The 14,874-nt window shown below is 42.2% G+C and overlaps 1 non-coding gene across 1 annotated transcript; it reads left to right on the plus strand.

The window, feature by feature from the left end:
- Window positions 1–12,703: 12,703 nt before the first annotated feature.
- On the plus strand, window positions 12,704–12,775 carry TRNAW-CCA (transfer RNA tryptophan (anticodon CCA)). The gene has a single exon. It is a non-coding gene; the product is annotated as a tRNA-Trp (tRNA).
- Window positions 12,776–14,874: the final 2,099 nt, after the last annotated feature.

A 14,874-nucleotide genomic window follows, 5' to 3' on the forward strand; every position in this document is an offset into this window, starting at 1 on the left:
AGATGATTGCCAAGACCCTGAAACTGAGAGGCAGCACAGAGGGCAAGACCATACAGAGGTTTCACAGGACAAATTCCACTCAGAACAGGCCTTGCTATGGTCGACCAAAGAAGTTGAGTGCACTTTCTCATTGTCATATCTAAAGGTTGTCTTTCGGAAATAGACGTATGAGTGCTGCCAGCATTGCTGCAGAGGTTGAAGTGTGGGGGTCAGACTGACAGTGCTCAAACCATATGCCGAAACACTGCATAAAATTTCCATGGCTGTCATCCCAGAAGGAAGCCTCTTCTAAAGAAGAAGCACAAGAAAGACTGCATACAGTTTGCTGAAGACAAGCAGACTAAGGACATGGATAACTGAAACCATGTCCTGTGGTCCGATGAGACCAGGATAAACTTATTTGGTGGCAACCAGGTGAGGAGTACAAGGACATGTAAGTCTTCCTGCAGTCAAGCATGGTGGTTGGACTGTCATTGTCTGGGGCTGCATGAGTGCTGCTGGCACTGGGGAGCTATCGTTCATTGAGTGAACTATGAATGCCAACATGTACTGAAGCAGAGCAGATCCCCTCCCTTCAGAGACTTGGCTGCAGGGCAGTATCCCAACAGGATAAGGCCCCCAAAAACACCTTCAAGAACATCACTAATGAGGTTAAAGGTGCTGTACTGGCCAGACAGGTCTCCAGACCTAAACCCTATTGAAAATCTGTGGGGCATCCTCAAACGGAAGTTGGGGGAGCACAAGGTCTCTAACATCCACCAGCTCCTGAATAATGTCATGGAAGATGGAAGAGGACTCCAGTGACAACCTGTGAAACTCTGGTGACCTCCAGGCCCAAGAGGCTGAAGGCAGTGCTGGAAAATAATGGTGGCCAAAATATTCATACTTTGGGGCCAATTTGGACATTTCCACATTTCTCATAAACATTAATTTCTTCACAATAACAGATAATGTTCCCAGTACACCTGTACACCTCATCAGCTTTGTTTAGGGTATCTCTAAAGGTCCCAGGTACTATGTTCTTAATAGTCAGACACTAGTTATAAACAAACTGGTGTTGACCTTTTCTATTGAGGTTATATTTCTCCCTACTTTTCATATATTGTTGGTATTAAATTATGAAACTCCCTAATCGCTGAATAGGGTCCCAGGCATGATATGTGGAGTTATACCACCACCTAGAAGTTATTGTATTGTCACTGTCCCATGGGGGCTGCCTGCCCGATAGGTTAAGAGTTTCATACCCAGGGGTGTACATCATAGACAGCCAGGGGTTATAAATATATCTCCAAGCCACAGTAAGGGGACTGCATGGGAGAGCACAAGCCATTAGGAGAAATAATGTAATCATATATTCTCCTAAAAAATAAGGCAGGGGCACATGGAAAATCTGAGGCCAGCAGTAGTTATCATGTAATATTATAGTCTTCTTGAAAAAAAAAGTAGGGGGCTAATGGGAATTAGAAGGCAGCAGTATTTATCATGGGATAACATAGTCTTCTTAAAGGGGTACTCCGGAGCTTAGACATCTTATCCCCTATGCAAAGGATAGGGGATAAGATGTCTGATCGCGGGGGTCCTATACGCCTCCGCCCCTGTGTGACGTCACGCTCCGCCCCTCAATGCAAGCCTATGGGAGGGGGCATGACAACTGTCACGCCCCCTCCCATAAGCTTGCATTGAGGGGGGGAGCGTGACGTCACACAGGGTGGAGCCTTGATGTCACAATGCTCCGGCCCGTGATCGACAGTAATCAGTCCCTGAGTGAACATGCTCCTGGGACTGATTATAAAAGGGGTGCGGCTTGCAAGATCACGGGGGTCCCCAGCGTCGAGACCCCCACGATCAGGCATCTTATCCCTATCCTTTGGATAGGGGATAAGATGTCTAAGCACCGGAGTACCCCTTTAATGGCCTAGATACTGTGAAAGGCCAGCCAAAAGTACTCACTAGCTGGTGTTGTACACAAATACCGTTTTAAGCACTCCCCTCATATACGCACTAAGCATATGCAGAGTAGGCAGAGAAGTGCCAGGACGTGCACCGAGGAGTGGCAGAGGCCTAAATTCATCAGGCAGAGGTCGCAGCAGACTTGGGGCGGGTGGCAGCAGGAGTCGCCGCGAGAGGCCTGAGCTCCCGGGACCAGCAACTCATCTGCCGTCATCAAATGGTTAACTCGGTCATCCACTTCATCATAAGTGATATCTGACGCCCCCAGTCAACAGTTGGTGGGTACCTCTGACACAACCCTCAGTTGACATGGCCCGGGAGCAGTCCCTGTCCTCCCATTGCCTTTGTCCATGTTTTCATGTTTTCTTCATTATGTGGGCTAAAACGATTAAAATGATACCCATCTTTACATACTTTTTTATTATTGTACTGCTTTTAAAAAATAATAAACTTTTTGTACAAAATCAGTACGATTAAAATCGCCCCACATTTTGACCACCTATAACTTTTTCATTTATCCATATATGGGGCGGTATGAGGGCTAATTTTTTGCGTCGTGATCTGTACTTTTTATTAACACCACATTTGTGTATATGAAACTTTTTTATCACTTTTTATAATTTTTTTAAAATAAAATGTGACAAAAAAGCAGCAATTTTTTGACTTATTTTTTTTTTATGTTTACACCGTTCACCATATGGGGTCATTAATATTATAGTTTAATAGTTCAGACCTTTTCGCACACGGCAATACCAAATATGGTTATTTACTTTTTTACGCTTTTTTGGGGTAAAATGGGAAAAAGGGACAATTTACATTTTTATTGAGGGAGGGGATTTTTCAAATTTTTTTTTTTGTTTTACTTTTTTACTTTTTTTTTTTTTTACAATTTTTATTTCCCCATCTCTGGGCTGGGAATTACTTCTTTTACTCAGACTAAGTTTTCATTATTTTGCTATGTTTGTGAGTGTGCACTAATGTCTTCAGAAAGCCATGGTTCCATGTACTAGTTATTTGATATAGATTTTAGCCTGCTTTGCTTTAGTACCATAGAAACATAGAAACATTGTCAGGTTTAAGTATTCTTGTATTGTTTGTTCTGCTTTGTTTTTCCTGAGTCCGTATTCACACTGTACATTTTGTCAGTCCTGTTTTGACCTTGTTTGATCCTGGATCTCCTAGGATAGAATCCTGTTCTGAGCTTTCTGCTAATTCATTTATTTAGGAGTGAGTTAATCTTGTGGATGTGTTCGTGTTTTTAGGATTTTTGTTTCCTCCTAGGCTAGTATCCTGTTCACACTGTGGAATGAGCCCATCAGCTAGGAACCTATTTGGCTTTGGTATAGATGTCGCTCCATGCTTGGAGTGGGGTCTCTACTTCCAACATTAATAGTTCCAGTCCCCCCCCCCCCCCATCTTATTATTGTAAGAATACAGTATATGCACTTCATGTTTTCTTTCCTATTTCCTTTCCTCTTATCACTTAATGCTGTTCTAACCTTTTCCACCCCTCCACCCCAAGTGTTATTATCAGCTCTCTATATACACTATCCTTCCCCCCCAGTCCCTAGTTTAAACACTCCTCCACCCTTCTGGCCATCTTCTCCCCGAGCACAGCTGCACCCTCCCCATTGAGGTGCAGTCTGTCCCTATGGTAGAGCCTATATCGGACAGCATAGTCGGCCCAGTTCTCCATGAACCCAAACCCCTCCTTCCTACACCAGATTCTGAGCCACTTGTTTACTTCCCAAATATCCCGCTGCCTCTCTAGTGTGGCTCATGGTACAGGTAATATTTCAGAAAACACTACCTTGGAGGTTCTTGCCTTGAGATTGTGGCCTAAGTCCCTAAAATAATTTTAAAGGACACTCCACCTACCTCTTACTTTGTCATTTGTGTCAAATTAAACCATGACTGCTGGGTCTTTTCCAGCCCCTCCTACTAATATGTCCACCCAATCTGCGACATGCTAAACTTGAGTGCCACAAAGACAACACACTGTTCGACAATCCTGGTCTTTGTGACAGATCGCCCTGTCTATGTTACTCATAGATCACCCAATGGGGTGATCCACTAAAAACCCTTTAATTTCCCATATATCCCTAAACAATATCTTTATTAGAAACAAGATTAAATATAAACAAGAATAGGTAAAAAATTAGGTTCTTATTTCTCCATCTACATCAGATACAAATCACTATGGATCTACAGACCTCATAGTCTTGGGAAGTGAAACCTCAGCTTGTCTACCTGCAGTGTACACTGGAATGGCTCTGTATTATAATGCACTGTATTAAAAACCCTATCTATCAGACCCCCCTCGACATGTTTCGCTGCAGATGTAGCTTTGTCAAGAGGATGCAGGGCAATGAGAGACAGAACGCAAAGAAAGGCCTCTATTTCTGATATCACATAGTGGGCATGTACACAAATCTGATTTGTCCCCTTATATCCTTCCAATTCTTATCCAATCCCAGAGTTTGACATACTAAGTATCCAATTGTATTAAAACCACGTCAATCCTGAACGGAAGGAATCTCACTTGTAATACTTCTCGTTGGATTGTGCGCATCACTGACATGCTGCACGATCACCCCTGCGCAGGCACTCCCAAAAATATAGGAGAAACACTCTGCGTAGTGACCTCTGTGCGAAAACTTACACTTACACATCTGTTTCAGCAAATAAATCAGTCCGTGACGTGCTGCGCGCATTCACATGCGCACAGACTTAGAAATTTCTATATAGGTGAGTATTCTCTTGTTCCTATCATCCCTATTAAGGGCTAAACACAATTCTCCAGCATATAAATGGAGCATTCCAATCCAGACCATTCACATTGGCATAAATTAATGCTATTCTGGAAGAAGTGAATGCATACTTAAAGGAGTACATATACTACAATATTTAGCACCAATCACTGATCAATCCTATTATTCCACAGTGATGTTGCCTATTAATTTTGCTCATCAGTTTCCACACATGGAGGGACAAATTTATAGAATATATTCGTATATCCTTATGATCAGCGTATTAAGCCTAATCCATCAGTTTATCATTACAATATTCTATATACATAATTTATAATTCTTCCCATAACAATGTGCTGTATTTACATTCAAACATTCTGTACGCATAATTCACTGTTCTTCATAGGACAATATGCTATACTCACAAGTAATGTAAAGTAAGTCCCATTGAATTATATCATCCAAAACAAAGCCGATATTAAAGGGTGGGAAGAGGGAAAAAAAGGGGGGGGGGACAGTTGATTTGAAATGGCTGTGTACAAACCCAACTCTAGGGTTTGTCAGTCTAATGGCTTATGTGGCAGTTAAATTAAAAGTGTTATTATTTTATATTAAATTCCAATTGCAGTATTTCCAATTCAGATAAAAGCTGTTTTAAACCATGTGGGGTCAGAGTATGGAGTCTATGAATCAATTTCGCTTCATCCTGAAGCAATTTCCTGTCTAGGTTCCCTCGTGTTTGACCAGTCCCCTCCATGCACTTCCAACATATGCCTTGCTAAGGGTGTATCAGCTCTAGTTCGGATTGTGTTAATATGCTTAGAGATCCTGTCTTCTAAGCTGTTGGATGGTCTTACCAACATATAATGTAGCACATCCGCATTGAGCAGCATAGATCCCCCCAGTTGATTTGCAGTTGAAAACGTCTCTTATTTCATATTTACAGTTATCAATAGGATTAACAAATTCCTTGGCATCAATCTGCAAAAAAAAACAATTGCCGCATGGGTGGGAACCAGTAATCGTTGATCTCAGCCACATGTTCTCTTGTTTGTCGGAGAATAAACTATGTACAAGATGTTCCTTAATGTTCTTTCCTCATCTGTATGTTATAGACTGATTTATGGTAATAACCTCCTTGATGTCTGCATCTGCTTGAAGTATCGGCCAAAATTGGCGTAGGATCTCTCTAACTTGTCTGTGATTTTGGTCATAGGTGCCAATACATTAACCTATAGATTCCCCTAGGGGAATCCAAAAATGACCCTATTTTCCCATATGCGTGTATTCCTTATGGTGATCCCACAAGCTTTATTGAATAATAAATAACTGCAGTGCACGTCCTGCAACCAGAGCTGCTGCTGTGCTTTTGACTAAAAAGAATCCCCCTACTCTGCCAATACATCGGACTATACATCGGACTACCCGTGTCTGTAGTTCCAGAGGTCTTCTTGTCAATAATTGCTGTCTAGGTGTATCTCTAGCTCTGGCAAAAGCCCTATGTAATGCTTTTTTTGAGTACGCTCTATCAATAAATCTCTGATAGAGTACCCTACTCTCTTGCAGAAAGGCCTCATTACTGGAGCAATTCCTTTTTGCCCTCAAATACTGGCCTACAGGGATCCCTCTCCTCAATGAAACAGGAGGAAAGCTCCCCCACCGTAAAAAACTGTTTGTGGAGGTGGATTTCCTGTAGATCCTTGTTTGTACGCAGCTGTCCGATCCCAAAGAAATCTCTAAATCAAGAAAGTTAAGTGTAGATTTGTGAATTTCGGAAGTAAATAACATACCAATAGTATTAGTGTTCAGTGCCATGGCAAATTCCTGATATAAGGTGCTAGTGCCATCCCAAAATAACAAAATATCATCGATATAATGACCCCAAAACAAAATGTGTTCTGTGAATCTGAAAAGGGTGTCAGTGAATGCTACAGAGTTTTTCCACCACCCTAAAAATAAATTAGCAAAATTGGGCACACACACTATGCCCATGGCAGTGCCTTTTTGTTGAAGAAAAAAGTGACCGCCGAACATAAAATAATTCTGCATGAGTAAGAATTGCAAAAGTGATAAAACAAAATTGTTGTGAACCGTGAATTGTATGTGAGTAAAAAGTGTTACACCCCCTTAGACCGAGATCATGTCTTATATTGGTGTATAACGCCTCAACGTCGAGGCTGGCAATATAAGTTGAGTACCTAAACGAGATTAGGGACTGCGTCACTGGTGTCCCTTATAAAGGATGATCGAGCTGAAAAAATGGTGCCAGTATTTGATCAACATATAAACTAATCCCTTCAGTCAAGTTTTCATTCCCAGATATAATTGGGTGACCCGGAATGCTTGATTCCTAAAGTCAAGGAATTTGTCAATCCTATTGATTACCGTAAATATGAAATAAGAGACTTTATCAACTGCAAATCAACTGGGGTGATCTATGCTGCTCAGTGCGGATGTGCTAAATTATATGTTGGTAAGACCATCCAACAGCTTAGAAGACAGGATCTCTAAGCATATTAGCACAATCCATACTAGAACCGATACACCCTTAGCAAGGCATATGTTGGAAGCGCATGGAGGGGATGGTCAAACCTCAAATTTTGGGGTATTACACGATTTAAGCTGGGCCCCAGATGAGGGAACCTAGACAGGAAATTGCTTCAGGAGGAAGTGAAATGGATTCATAGACTCCATACACTGACCCCACATGGTTTAAATGAGGGATTTACTTTTTCAGCTTTTATCTGAATTGGAAATACTGCCATTGTAATTGAATATAAAATAATAACACTTTGAACTTAATTGCTACATGAGCTATTAGACTGACATCAAGCAATTTTGGATTTGTACACAGCTATTCCAAATCAATTGTCACCCCCCCCCCCCCCCCCCATAATTCAATGGGACTTACTTTACATTGCTTTTGAATATAGCATATTGTCCTATGAAAAACAGTGAATTGTTCATACAGAATGTTTGAATGTAAATACTAGAGATAAGCGAACTTACAGTAAATTCGATTCGTCACAAACTTCTCCGCTCGGCAGTTGATGACTTTTCCTGCATAAATTAGTTCAGCTTTCCGGTGCTCCGGTGGGCTGGGAAAGCTGGATACAGTCCAAGGAGACTCTTTCCTAGGACTGTATCCACCTTTTCCAGCCCACCGGAGCACCTGTAGGCTGAACTAATTTACGCAGGAAAAGTAATCAACTGCCGAGCCGAGAAGTTTGTGATGAATCGAATTTACTGTAAGTTCGCTCAACTCTAGTAAATACAGCACATTATTCTGGGGAAAATGGTAAATTATGTATATAGAATATTGTAATGATGAATTGATGGATTAGGCTTAATACCCTGATCATAAGGATACACCAATATATTCTATGAATTTGTCCCTCCATGTGTGGAAACTGATGAGCGAAATTAATAGGCAACATCACTGTGGAATAATAGGATTGATCAGTGATTGGTGCTAAATATTGTAGTATATGTACTCCTTTAATTGTGCATTCACTTCTTCCAGAATAGCATTGATTTATGTCAATGTGGATGGTCTGGATTGGAATGCTCCATTTATATGCTGTAGAATTGTGTTTAGCCCTTAATAGGGATGATAGGAACATGAGAATACTCACCTATATAGAAATTTCTAAGTCTGTGCGCATGTGAATGCGCGCAGCACGTCACGGACTGATTTATTTGCTGAAACAGATGTGTAAGTGTAAGTTTTCGCGCAGAGTGTTTCTCCTATATTTTTGTGAGCGCTTTAACATGCAGCTGGAGTCTAAGTCCCTGCGCAGGGGTGATCGTGCAACATGTCAGTAATGCGCACAATCCAACGAGAAGTATTACAAGTGAGGATCCTTCGGTTCAGGATTAACGTGGTTGTAATACAATTGGATACTTAGTATGTCAAACTCTGGGATGGGAAAAGGATTGGAAGGATATTAAGGGACAAATCAAATGTGTGTACATGCCCACAATGAGATGTCAGCAATAGGAAGTTTTAAAACCCCTTGCTTGGCGTTCTATCTCTCATTGCCCTGTGTCCTCTTGACAAAGCTACATACTGCAGGTACACACGGTAAGGCATTACTTCCCAAGACTATGAGGTCTGTAGATCCATATTGATTTGTATCTGATGTATATGGAGAAGTAAGCACTCAATTTTTAACCTATTCTTGTTTGTGGTTTCTAATAAAGATATTGTTTAGGGATATATGGGAAATTAAAGGGTTTCTTAGTGGATCACCCCCTTTGGTGATCTATGAGTAACATATACTGAGAATATTCCCTCCATATATTGGTCTCATTTGATTGAGATTGTCCTGTCTGTCCCCATAATAATGGAGTCCCCCACTACAAGCACCTGTCTGGCCTCCTTCTCTCCTTACTGGAGCAGACCGCAACACCCCCCCCCCCCCCCCACACACACACACACACACACACACACACACACACACACCAGGACGCCTCTCCGTAATATCAATGGATCTCAGTGTTGCTAGTTGTTTGCTTAGGTCCAGGATCTGGGCTTTTAAGCGCACAACAAGCTCACATCTCACACAGCAATATGCCCCCTCAAACGGCTGTTCAAGAAACACATACATAGAACACAATGTACATTGGATCGCATTTTCAAACATGGAGGACATTGTAAATTTAACGGGATAACAGAAACTCTAACAGTGACCTTTAGAGTCTGATGCAAATTCTAAGTTACTTTTCTAAACTCCCAGAATCTAAAGTCACTGAATTTCAAGTCACTCACTTAGAACTTGCTTCACTTTGAAATTGTGAACACACACCAAGCGAACACAATCCTCGCTATCTAGGTTGCTTTTAAAGCAGTCTAAATCCCAGGCGAAATGCTCCTCCATGCAAAGCGTCTATATGGAGCTCTGCAACATGATGTGAACCAATCCTTTGGTGTAGCCCAAAATGATCCCATTGAAAAATATAACTCAGCCCTCAGAAACTATTTTAAAAGAATATTCCTTTTACATGATAGATTATTTTATTATGAAATCATGGTCGTACCACTGGTTCCACAACCAAATCAATGTAATGCTGAGCTGTTAGTGTACCTGAAAAAAAAGACCAAAGGATCCAGCTTTACATTATCCCATCCCATATTATAATCTCTGGAGGATGACCAATGACGTTCTGATGTAATATCTGATCACACCTGTGATGCTGATCATGTCCCTAGGACATTATAGAGACAACATTAGTAACCAGCAGCTACGTGATCAATATGCGGTATCATCTCTATTGTAACAAATGTATATCATATGGGTTCATGTACATTTAGGACTCTATCATAGTCTACTATATGCACCGCATTGTTTGTGCTGCTACAAAAGATCCATATAAGTGCACTACTAGATTTGAATATAAGGGGCCTGTATATATATATATATATATATATATATATATATATATATATATATACATATATTGTGCTTACATCTTGCCTACACAGTATCCCCATACATGAGAAGCATCTTCATCTTGTATAAGTGCACTTCTGTATTTTTATACATTTTTCCTACCTATACATTATGTCTATTTTTCCTATATTTTGTAACTCTACCTTTGTCCTTTGGACTATCTGGCCTTTTTTGATACTAATAAGAAGTGAAGTTGTCATCATATTATTGTGTTGCATGCATGTTATCATTCTTGTACCTATATGTGCATTAGACTAGGTACTATGCCTAGAGATGACACTGGGTACTTAGCGCTGTACACCTATATTGCTGGACATGTTTGCATCCTAGGAGTCTGAGCTAGAGGCAATTTTATTCAGCCTCTCTGGCTATATATTAGGTTAGGAGGCCCTAACTGGTCCTTGGTTACAAATATATATATATATATATATATATATATATATATATATATATATATATTCTTATCCGATTATCTGTGGACACATAGTACATTCTAGGGATGCTGTCCTTCGGATATCACTATTTTGTCAAACTAGTATGTTTTATCTATTTTTAGGATACATCATTGCATATCATGTCTTTATGAGTCCGCACAAGTAAAGTATTGCTCTATACTATTATGGTTCCCTGATTAAACTGCTTATATAAACACACAAGCGCCAGCACCGCCTGGAGCGAACAAAATCCTTTTCTTGGCGGAGCTCCTGGCGTCTTTCAGAGAAACGTATATCAATGCGGGTGGCCAACAGGATAAGTTCAGACAGGGTAGCAGGAAATTCTCGTGCGGCCACAACATCTTTGATGTGGCTGGATAAACCTTTCTTGAAGGTCGCGCAAAGGGCCTCATTGTTCCAGGCGAGTTCAGAGGTGAGGGTACGGAACTGTATGGCATATTCGCCCACTGAAGTGTTCCCTTGGACAAGATTCAGAAGAGCCGTCTCGGCTGAGGAATCCCGGGCTGACTCCTCAAAGACACTGCGTACTTCGGAGAAGAAGGACTGGATGGACGCAATGGCAGGATCGTTGCGGTCCCAAAGCGGTGTGGCCCAGGACAAGGCCTTTCCAGACAACAAACTGACCACGAAAGCCACCTTAGACCGTTCTGTGGGGAACTGGTCCAACATCATCTCGAGGTGCAGGGAACATTGAGACAGGAACCCACGGCACATCTTAGAGACCCCATCAAATTTCTCAGGAAGAGACAGGCGGAATCGAGAGGTAGAATCGGCAGCTTGCAGTGGAGGAGAAGCTGGAGCTGGCAGAGGAGATGATTGACGCTGTGGAGGCAGAAGCTGCTGGAACATGGCAGTCAACTGCGACAGCTGTTGTCCTTGTTGGGCGATCTGTTGAGACTGCTGGGCAACCACGGCGGTGAGGTCAGCGAAACTTGGCAGCGGCACCTCAGCGGGATCCATAGCCGGATCTACTGTCAGGAACTGGACTGGTATGCAAGTAGGATACGGGTAGTGGATCCTCTGTGTCATTGAGGCGATGACGTGGGCTTTACCAGGGGACCGGTTCTAAGAAGTTACTGGTTTTCACCAGAGCCCGCCGCAAGGCGAGATGGACTTACTGCAACTGTAACTCCCAGATCGTATCCCCTGATAGCGACTCCACCTCACTGACAGCTGAGATAGGCATGGTACACAAGGACAAGGCGAAGGCATGGTCGAACGTAGCAAGAGGTCAAGGCAGGCGGCAAAGGTTCGTAGTCAGGGCAAGAAACGCTTTCTCAGGGCACTAGGGCAACAAGATCCGGCAAGGACAGGAAGGGGAAGTGGGTTTTTATGTGTTTTGCACTGATTGGGCCAGGCACCAATTAGTGGTGCACTGGCCCTTTAAATTTCATAGAGCCGGCGCGCCCGCGCCCTAGAGAGCGGGGCCGCGCGTGCCGGGATGGAAGTGAAGAGGGATGCGGCTGGTAAGAGACATGGGACGCGATCCGTGAGCGGGCACGTCTCGTCCCGCGGATCGCGTCCCCTTCGGTGATAGAGGAGCAGCGCTCGCGGTCAGCACCACCGACCGGAGCGCTGAAAGCAGAGGGATGCTGCGAGCGCTCCGGGGATGCAGCTTTTGACTTCATATCCCATCCCCATATATTGTTGTCACATCCCAACTCCATATCCTCTCCTCATACCCCAACCCCCTATCCCGACCTCCTATTCCGTCCTCCTATCCAGTCCTCCTATCCCATCCTCCTATCCCGTCCTCCTATCCCGTCCTCCTATCCCGTCCTCCTATCCTCCTAGTTGCAACGTCTGTGCGACTATTTATGTGACCAAATTTTAGTCGCACAACAGACACTTTAGAAAACACTTGTAGTGTTTTTTTTCACTCTGAAATGGGCGTGTGTTATTCCAAAATGGGCGTTTTACCGACAAAACCAAAAAAATACTCGGGGAACTTCCAAAATCACTTGAGAAAAAGTGTGAGTTTGCCTCACACAATAACTGACATGCCAAGAGGCCGAGTGAAATTCCAAAAATGGAGCAATTTCTAACAAGGGACTGTTTACCACTGTGTTTTTTTACTACCGTTACAACTTAAGTTGACCTCGTGGTGCAATGGTAGCACATCTGACTCCAGATCAGAAGGTTGTGTGTTCAAATCACGTCGACGTCAGTAGTCACTGTGTTTTTTTGTGAAAGTAACTTGGTTTATAACCGGAAAGCATTTTGTACAGTTAAACACTTTTAGGAATAAAATATTGAATGCCTTTGTGATAGTTAAGGTTTATATATTTTTTTCTTTTTAACACATTTGCAATATTAGGTTTAAATCAATTTAACACCCAAGCTGATCAACAAGGAGAATTGTTGTAATGTTTGAAAAATTATAACACATGAATACTTTTGATTTATGAAATTTTTTTTAAACAAACAAGTCTAAACCATTTTGACTCACACAACTAATTTCTTTAGCTCGGAGCTTGTGGGACACAATTGACTAGTGCGACACAAAAAATCGTGCGACAGAAAAATAACCATCATGTGCAACAGAATAGTAAATAAGCCTGAAAAAAAGACGAGTGATATTGAAATCACTCCAGAATAAACCCTCCACTCTTAATCAGTGCCATTGAGTTTTATATATATACTAGCTGAGTACCTGGCATTGCCTGGTTTTTCCTTCCTAATTCTTGTTGTGGAGGAAAATCAACAGAGGAAGCTTTTGACTTCATACCCTGTCCTCATATATTGTTGTCATATCCCAACCCCATATCCCGACCTCATATCCTGACCTCATATCCCGACCTCCTATCCCGACCTCCTATCCCGACCTCCTATTACGACCTCCTATCCCGTCCTCCTATCCCGTCCTCCTATCCCGTCCTCCTATCTCTACCTCCTATCCCGACCTCCTATCCTGATCTCCTATCCCATCCTTCTCTCCCGTCCTTCTATCTCAACCTCCTAGCTCAACCTCCTATCCCTACCTCCTATCCTGTCCTCCTATCCCGTCCTCCTATCTCGACCTCCTATGCCAACCTCCTATCCCGTCCTCCAATCCTGTCCTCCTATCCAGTCCTCCTATCGCGACCTCCTATCTCGACCTACTATCCCAACCTTCTATCTCAACCTCCTATCCCAACCTCCTATCCCGACCTCCTATCCCGTCCTCCTCTCCCGTCCTCCTATCTCGACCTCCTAACTCTTCCTCCTATCTCGACCTCCTAACTCTTCCTTCTATCCCATCCTCCTATCCCGACCTCCTATCCCATCCTCATATCCTATCCTCCTGTCTCGACCTCCTATCTCGACCTCCTAACTCTTCCTCCTATCTCGACCTCCTAACTCTTCCTCCTATCCCATCCTCCTATCCCGACCTCCTATCACGTCCTCCTATCTCGACCACCTATCCCATCCTCATATCCCGTCCTCATATCCCATCCTCATATCCCGTCCTCATATCCCATCCTCATATCCCGTCCTCATATCCCATCCTCATATCCCGTCCTCATATCCCATCCTCCTGTCTCGACCTCCTATCTCGGGCAGTTTGTTGAACAACAGTGTTTATTTAACAAGTGGTGCTGCTGTTTTACATAGATAGATAGATAGATAGATAGATAGATAGATAGATAGATAGATAGGCAATACCCAATCTGTATTCAGGGGAAATATTCTTATCCGATTCTAATATACGTATTCTATATCTTATCAGATATAGAAACCTATTTAAAGACAAAAGAAGAAAATAAGAAAAATATTATTTGGCAAATGATATGACCTTTAGAAACAAAATTCATAGTTTAAAAAAAAACGTAAAACTTAACATTCCTTAGTAATCCAATATCACAATGCATTTAGGACAATCTGCCGGACGCTGGAAGTGAAGCCTGTAAAAAACAAGCAATTGAAAAGCATTAACAATTTGTGTGGTTTGAAAAAATCAGTTTATATATCAATGTACAACACCATGATGTATCTTGAACTAAAGAGGTACAGACAAAGTATTGATTTTAGATCTTTAACTAAATAAAGAGTATGTAAATTGTGTCTTTTTCTGCAAAATTAGATCAGGACACATGTAGAGCGCTGTCTCCCCTCTGCAAGAATGACATCTATTGAATTTGGCAGACATTGAAATTTGGTTAAAGAGGTAAAGACCTTTGCTCCTTGGTTCAGAATTAGATGAGGAAGGACGCTGGTGTACAAGACATCTTCTGCAAAATGTAACTGATGGAAGTTTCACCAAAAAGATATATAAAAAAAATGAGT

This window comes from Hyla sarda, chromosome 8, assembly GCF_029499605.1.
Source record: "Hyla sarda isolate aHylSar1 chromosome 8, aHylSar1.hap1, whole genome shotgun sequence".
Taxonomy (NCBI): Eukaryota; Metazoa; Chordata; class Amphibia; order Anura; family Hylidae; genus Hyla; species Hyla sarda.